This window comes from Beta vulgaris, chromosome 1 (genome assembly GCF_026745355.1).
Source record: "Beta vulgaris subsp. vulgaris cultivar EL10 chromosome 1, EL10.2, whole genome shotgun sequence".
In the NCBI taxonomy this organism is placed as follows: Eukaryota; Viridiplantae; Streptophyta; class Magnoliopsida; order Caryophyllales; family Amaranthaceae; genus Beta; species Beta vulgaris.
Genome location: NC_079202.1, coordinates 20,155,909 through 20,164,379, shown reverse-complemented (window position 1 = coordinate 20,164,379; position 8,471 = coordinate 20,155,909).

Genomic DNA, 8,471 nt, shown 5'->3' with positions numbered 1-8,471 from the left:
AGTGGAGAGTCTGCATCGACTTCACGGACCTAAACAAAGCATGTCCTAAGGACCCGTTTCCTCTTCCCCATATCGATGCAATGGTCGACGCGACGGCCGGTCACCAGATTTTAACGTTCATGGATGCGTATTCCGGGTACAACCAAAATTGATGCATCCGAGCAACCAGGAAAAGACCGCGTTTGTCACTGCTAAAGGTATATATTGTTACAAGGTTATGCCTTTTGGTTTGAAAATTGCAGGTGCCACGTATCAGCAACTAGTTAATCAAATGTTTAAAGACCAACTGGGTGACACCATGGAAGTGTACATCGATGATATGCTCGTCAAATCCAAGCGAGCGAGCGATCACATTCAACACATGTCGGAGGCTTTCGACGTATTACGAAGGTATGGCATAAAATTAAATCCTACTAAGTGCACCTTTGGAGTGTCCGCAGAATACCAGAGCAAGTTAGTAACGCAAGGACCTTCCTTAGAAAATCCTACTTAGAAATAAAAGACAGATGGACTAACCAGATGCCATAGATGAACAACTATCTTGAGAAGCAAAGAGAACCCTTCTGAACTGTCTGTCGTCTTCTGACACCTTCAGAAACTTGTCACAGAGACTCTGAAACTCGTCGCGATGCGACAATAGTTTTGGATTAAGACATGCAGAAGAAACGATGTAAGAATGGTGTTAATGACACGTCGCAAACTTAGAAAAACTGGAAATAACACACCTTCTGTATTCCAGCCACCGACCAGAGACGCCCCGGCTTCCCCTAGCGACGACCTCTTCACAAAAACAAACCTGTTCTTCCAACCCCTGTCATTTGACTGAATTCCCCCGACCAGAGGTTCTAACCTCGCCTTTCCATGTAGAGCTATCCTATTTTTTGCTTTAACCCTAATTTCATAGTGCAACAGTAGGTCGTGAAGGGTGAAGGCCTCTTCCCAAGACGCTGTCACCCTGTCGATGACGCTAAGAATCCTCCAGACTTGGGGCTTGATTTGTCCAGTACTGATCTGGTAAATTTGCATCAAATCCCTTGCCAGGGGGGTAAAAGGAAGCCTAAGACCTATTTTGAAAGGGTATTCGTAAATCACTACCCATTTTTTGGGACACGATTCTGGGGGTTCGTCAGGTTCGGCATTCCTAATGACAGTACTCTCAGGCAAATTTCCTAAGTCTAAAAATCTTAAAAGGTAATCTTCTGACATCGTTGACAGTTCGTCCTCATTCTCTACCCTTAATTCTACAACTTTCTCCTTTCCTTTCGACTTCTCTTGATTTTTCACAAAAGTCCTAATACTGCGTCTACTTGGAGCCATGAGAACAGTAGGAGAAGAAAAGATAGAGTGAATCAAAGGAAAAAACGAGCGAGAAAGTGCGAAGTTACCTGGTATCAGCGATCGATTTCCCGGCGGAGAGAATAAAGATAGTTAAGGAAGTTGCCTTACTTAAAGAGAGAGAAAGATTTGATGAAATTGGAAGTGGGGATTGAGATTGTTTAAAAACCGCCTTAGTTATTTATGCCGACTAAAAGCAATCATGACAATGGGACCAACGGTTATAATTAAAACGGCATTTTAAACAAAAAAACTACCTTGTTGTAGTTGGCGACTCTTGAGTTGCCAAAGATAAACCGTTCAAGAGGATCCCCTTTCCTTCCTTATGTTCCCTTCGGAATTTTTTTCTAAAAACTGACAAGTGCAAAGATTTAGCTTATGATTTTTTGATTTCCTGACGATTTAGACAGAACTTCTTTGATTAATTTAAAGGAATTTTTTACAATTGTCTCATGGGCTTTGTGTCACCCCGATTTCAACAATTGGGGGCAAAACTGTTATGGCTGCATTTTTACAGGTTGACATTGACGCAAGGACGCGATGACGCGACGACATGACAACCTACGGCACAGTGTCGAAGGAAGTTAGACCTGAAGACGTAGCAGGTAATGCGGAATTTGAAGCTGGAACATTGAATGAGTAACGGTCTGGCTAAATAAGGAAAGAGATTAACCAGCCATAAATTCAGCCGTTGAGGAGCGTGGGTCAAGACGTTGGCACACAAGTGAAGGAGATCGCCGTGATTTAAGAAAGGAAATCAATGTAATAATGAGTTGATTTATTGTTGTATTCGTTGGAAAAAAGCCAAAGGAAAGAAAAGGCATATAAAAGAGGGAGAGAGGTCATTTTCATGTTTTTTACGCAACATTGTGAGAAAGACACTAAGGTGAACTTGGCATTCTTGTAAACGACACTCAGTCACAAAGAAAGATAGTGAACGATATTAGTTTGGTGGATCTCTAACCAACCGCGGTTTTTATCCATCTTCATTGGGGTTTTTCACGTCACCATTTTTGTGTGTTCATCCCCTTTGACTCCCCTTTGCATTCTTTCGTCTCATTGACCTTAACATTATCTGGTTGACACGTCCCACAAACTTCAATTTCATCGTTAGCGATAAATTTTAGCATAAACAATACCCACGGCAATCCAGGTCATATTCGAACAGGTCAGAATTATGACAGTCAATGCCCCAGGTCGTGATTGGTTAGGTTTTGTTCAATTGGGTCGATCACATTTGAATCATGAGATTGCCGGGTGTCGGACAGGTCTAAACGTTCCATTTACAAGCCAATCTATTCCAGGGTATGATCTTGTGGATAATTTTTAACCGGGTTTCTATAGGCCGTATTTGGGTTTCATGTACACTTGGGTAGAGTTAAATGTATTTGGGTTGAATCACTAATGACCTTAGTTCAATCATTATGAAGCATCGGGTCTATTCGCAATTGAACGTCAATTCATCAACTTTGGCTAACTCTAATCGGATCATTTTGATTTTGTTATGGATTTTGTAAGAATCATATTATTAAAAGTATTATAATCGGCATATATATATACATTCCAAAAAAAGCTTTGAAAGGTTTTCATTCAAAAAGATTTTCTAAAGCTCACTGTCAGTTGGAGGAATTAAGAAGGAAATTTGTAACAGCCCGATTTTTCCCGACCAGCTTACAAAGGATTAAGCACAGCGAAAGAGACTCTAGTCGAGATAACCCGGACTATTACCATCACACTCACCGAACTACATCGGAGAGTGTGGGACGTAATTCCCATCTCTATTCAAATTAATTAACTATTACAACAACGTCCTAATTCTCAGACTTTATCCTCATAAATTTCTACAGAAAATCCGACAAAGTTTCCTTTGAAAATAGGAGAACGCTAAAGCGAGAAATAATATGAACCTGTTACAAATTCAATTTGTAAAATATTTTCAAATCCCAAAGTTCATCAACCTCAACGCTTTCGCGGAGCAACAACCAACAGAGAATCAGGATCACTAACGATTCTTAAACGGAGAAAATAAATTATAGAAAATAAACGATTAACTATTACAAGTGGAGCGTCCTCACGTCAATAACAAATATAATACTGCACCATCTCGTATCGCCTTCAACTTGCAAAAGAATAACTCACGGCTTCAACCTGAAACATATAAGATACTGCCACCCACCAAGTGACAGGCCACAGAAATGACAAAACAACGTACACACATCAGCAAAGCTGAGTACTAAACCCGTAAATAAAAGTAACACATGCTTTGGTGGCTTTTACTTGAAAACGACTCTCGCGCAATCAACATAAGTTCAACAATCATACCAATCATAGCATGCTTAGCAGCAATATTCTTATTGAACATACATATTACATTTCTAATTCCACGTTTCATATCATATCATCAATCACATGGTAATAAACACGATAAGGTAAATCTCAACACATGACATGTTTCTATATTCTCATTATCGATCATTTTCAACTTACCAGATTCCACAATAGGAGTTTGAGGTCACCAACTTTGATACAAGCTATAAACTTTATTTCCTTTAATTGATTTCTTATCAGAAATCCAAACTTATGTTTTCATACTCTATCAATCATTCTTCTATACCGTCCTACACAAACCCTTATCAGGCAATAAATAACATAACAACTTTCATCATAACGATTCCTTATCGGGAATCCAATAACGAGATACGATTCCTCATCGGGAATCCACACAACAAGATACGATTCCTTATCGGGAATCTAACGTTAGTATCACTTACCATGATATGCCTCCTTATCAGGAAACCAATATCGATATTCACATTCATATACTGAATAATCATTCATTACTAACCTGATATGATTCCTTATCGGGAATCCGATGTCGAAACAACTTACCACGATACGATTCCTTATCGAGAATCCAATATCGATATAACTTTCACAACTTGAGATAACTTTCTTTTAACCAGGGGGAAAGAGAACGCAGCGGAGGAGACAAAGCTTACACTCCGACAGTGGGGGTCATCACCCAACCATTCGCTTTACTTTTGGCCAATAATCGTGACTAGTCCGGAGTACATTTTTCCGCTGATTTCATCAGCCATCCACAAGTTTCACATTATCTGATATAACGCCCGATTATCGCCCCACAGAGCAATGGGCAGGTTTCCCTGTGGGGCCCCCAAGGTTCACAGGCCATGGGGCACTGTTCATGTTACCTCATCCGTCGACTCAGACGAGGCTACTTTCCCCTTTTAGATTCCTTTCGATTATCGTTCTTAACTCAATTAGATCATTCATATAACTCATCCAATGATTTAGTAGTTCTTAATAACGAGCTTTGAATACGAACCAAACCAAGTGATTTCCCCCGTAGATAACCATAATCATTTAACAAGTCCCAACAACAATCACAATATACAGGTCTCTCTCTTAGAATTAACTAAGGAGAGTTAACTTAAAACACACAACTCAAGCTTCTTCGATCATAGGTTGATTATAAGTAACTAAATATGATCCAAGTTATACCATTAGTTGAGTTCTAATTAACATAATCAACAATAAACCCAATTACAAACCAAACTCATAGTCATATAGAGCGAGTCGACCTCATTCCAATTAGATTACATAGCTATATGTATGTAATCTACGAGCTTATACTTCAGTAATATAAAGTATTAACTTAGCTTAGTAATTCTAATTAAACAACATAACTTATCATATTACTCCCTTTATAGTCATTGGACTGGAACTCTTTATTGAACACATCCTTAATAATTTAATTCATAATTTGGTAACTAACATCAGTCGTCTTCATATTATTAATAGTAATTGGGTAATCCCTTTCTAACTTTATTGGACGAAACTATTTGGTTTATTAACTCTTAAAGTCTAGTCCAATAATCATTTCTCATAACAATATAGGACAACACCTATCACATCATGTAATCCTCTCACAACTAATGCTTTTAGTTCATGAGAACACTATATTGTAAATTCTCATCTAAGTAAACAACATCTTAGAATTACATTTAACCAATCTAATTATAATTAGTACGTTGTCGTATGATTACCAAATTCCTCTACTTATTACTATAATAAAGACTTTCATAAACTAGCAACTCATAACTAAAACTCTTATTCTATATTAGGTATGTCACCTTTCCACAATTCAATAAAATACCATCAATAACAACATATAAATGACTTCCATCGATCGTAGAAACAAAACCAAGAACATGACTTCATTCTTACATTAATGTAATTTATAAACAACACGCCTCTTAACGCTAACAAAGATTCCTTAAAACATATATTTAAGACTTCATTAACGTAATTAACAACTTATCCCCAACTAGTGATTCAAATCTAGTACCTTCATACGTAATTCAGGTTCAATATATTTATGCGTTTAGGTTCAACTCAATCCAATCATAAATTTATAAACTACCACAACTCATAAACACATACGTGATCAATACTAACAACAATAACAATTTAACCTTTAGCTAGAGTAAACTAACGAGAGCTACTATACTAGTTATGCACAATTCATACTCTTCCATCTAAATAGTTATACCCTTAGCTAAATTCTAATTATAAGGTGACATATAAAACTCACATAACTCCAAGTATTAGTTTTAAAGTGCGAGTTTAGAATGACATCATACTTCGTAGATGTAAGTTTTCTAAACAAACTCATCAATTGACATTCCCTAATCAGATTATTTTCAAATCAAAGACCAAGTTATTATTATAGCCAAAACAAGAATATAAATTATATATTTTACAAATATAAACTCACCATATACCCAAGTTACTCATCTCAACTCGATAAACTTTCAGACAACATAATCATAATCATAGAATGGATTCTTTTGCGACTTAGCTAACTAAACTAAGAACGACTCCTGCAATAGCAACTGCAAATAAGAGCAACCACACCCACCAAAAAGAGTCACCACAGTAGCAACAAAAACAATAGAACAACTACTACCCCAAGTCCCCAACAACATAACATCACCACCAACAATTCAAGAGCAAAAGTAGAACAAAACTACTAACAACTCATAACTATGGTTCCATGACAGCAGTAAAACATAACACAACAACAAATCCACAAAAATTGATAATTTGATTCCAAAACTAAAATTCATAAAATCAAAAACAGAGAGAAGATCAAGGGTTAGTACCAACAGGGGGGCGCGGTGGCGGTACCCATCGCCCAACAGACCGCAAAGCAACATCACAACAACAACATCAACCACCGCGACATCAACAACGAAGATAGCAGCGCTTCATTACGAAACAACACCACCACACAGCCACCACCAGCAGCACCCGCGACGGTACGCGAGTTGTGCAGTGGCGACAAAGCACGAACAGAGGAGATGGGAAGGAAGTAGAGCATCAACACCGCGTGTAGGGGGAAACAGCACAGCGAAGCTCCGGCAAGCTTAGGGACGCCGGTGAGCAGTGGCGGATCCAGGATTTGAGCCACGTGGGTTCGGAGTAGTTCAAACATAAGTTCCGAATTACGTTTTACTTATCTAGAGCTGTATTTTTTCTAATGAATAGGGAAACTTTCAACAGTTGTACTTAGCGGAGGTTCCATTCTTAATTATACTCCCTCCGTTTCCTAAAGATCTTCCCTCTTTCCGTTTAAGGGTGTTTCCAAAAGATCTTCCCTCTTTTGCTTTATTCCTTATTTGGCAAAACAAATTTCCCTATTTACCCTCTCATGTCACTATCATATGGTCCACCATTACATTATTAATTCAATTTTACTCCCTTTCTCTCTCCTACTTTAACCCTTTTATATTTGTTTATTTATCTTAACCCCTTTCTCTCTCCTACTTTACTCACACCATGCCCCACACAACTTGATTTTCCTTGGTATCTGTAGGAACAGTAAGTGGGAAGATCTTTAGGAAACGGAGAGAGTATATCGTTACAAAAATGACAAAATAAATATTTGTATAACAAAAGACTATCATTATCTTCTGAAACAAATACAAAGTCGTTATAAAACGAACTACGGATCGAGTATCAATTATTACGACAATTTTCTTTAAATGCACTACCAACCAAGTGTTGAAAGTAATTACATATCTATGATATGAAACGATGAAAAAAAAAAGAAATAATATAGAAACTAGCACAAATGAAATCTAAAATGACAACTAACAACAAATTCAACACTAATATAGATTGGGTGATAATGAGCTTTGTCATGATTTTTGTTCAGAATTGATGTATATATTCTTCCATGTCAAATGTTAATATTCGCACATTTAGTTTATAAAATGCACCTATGATTTTTTTATAAATATTAACACACATTTCATTACATATCAGGTAAGTATATGAGCAGTGAATGTCAAGTAATTAATATAATTAGTGTATGATTATTTGATTCCTTAAACAAGAAAACTGAGAAGAGAATGGAAACTAACCTCAACTCAATACCTTTTGAGTTTTGACGTATAATATTTAATGGGAGCGTGATATATTTACAAAGATAAATGAGAGGTAATTAATAAAGGACGGACTGAAAGAACGAAATATAATACTTGTAAATATATCACAGGTTATACTAAGATATAAAACATAAAGCTATATACAATTAGACTTGTAGTAATAAAGGATAAGGAAAAAGGAAAGAAAAAGCAACAATGAAGCGAACTTCAAGAAGAGTAGAACCCGTGACCTTGAACGCAAGGATTTAAAAAAACACGCGGACTCTACCACTGGAACACAATACTATACATTGAAATACTACGCGCGCTTAATATATAGCCTGTTATTGTTTTCCTAATTTTTCCAGTTTCGCCCGATTTTTTTCCTAATCCACGTGGGTTCAGTTGAACCCACTGAACCCACGCTGGATCCGCCACTGCCGGTGAGGCGCGTAGGTGAGTGAGCGAGGGTAAGAGGGGGGGTCGGGGTTTCACCGGGAGAGGAGAGAGAATGTGAGGTTTTGGGTTTGGGGTTTTCGGCTTTATGATTTTGGGGTTTGGGAATAGAAGACACGAGAGAGAGATAAAAAGAAATTGGGGTTTGGTTTCCCAATTAAAGAAACGGTAAGGATAAGACCAACAAAATAAAACCGACTTTGGTTTTTCAAATTTGTGAAATACCGC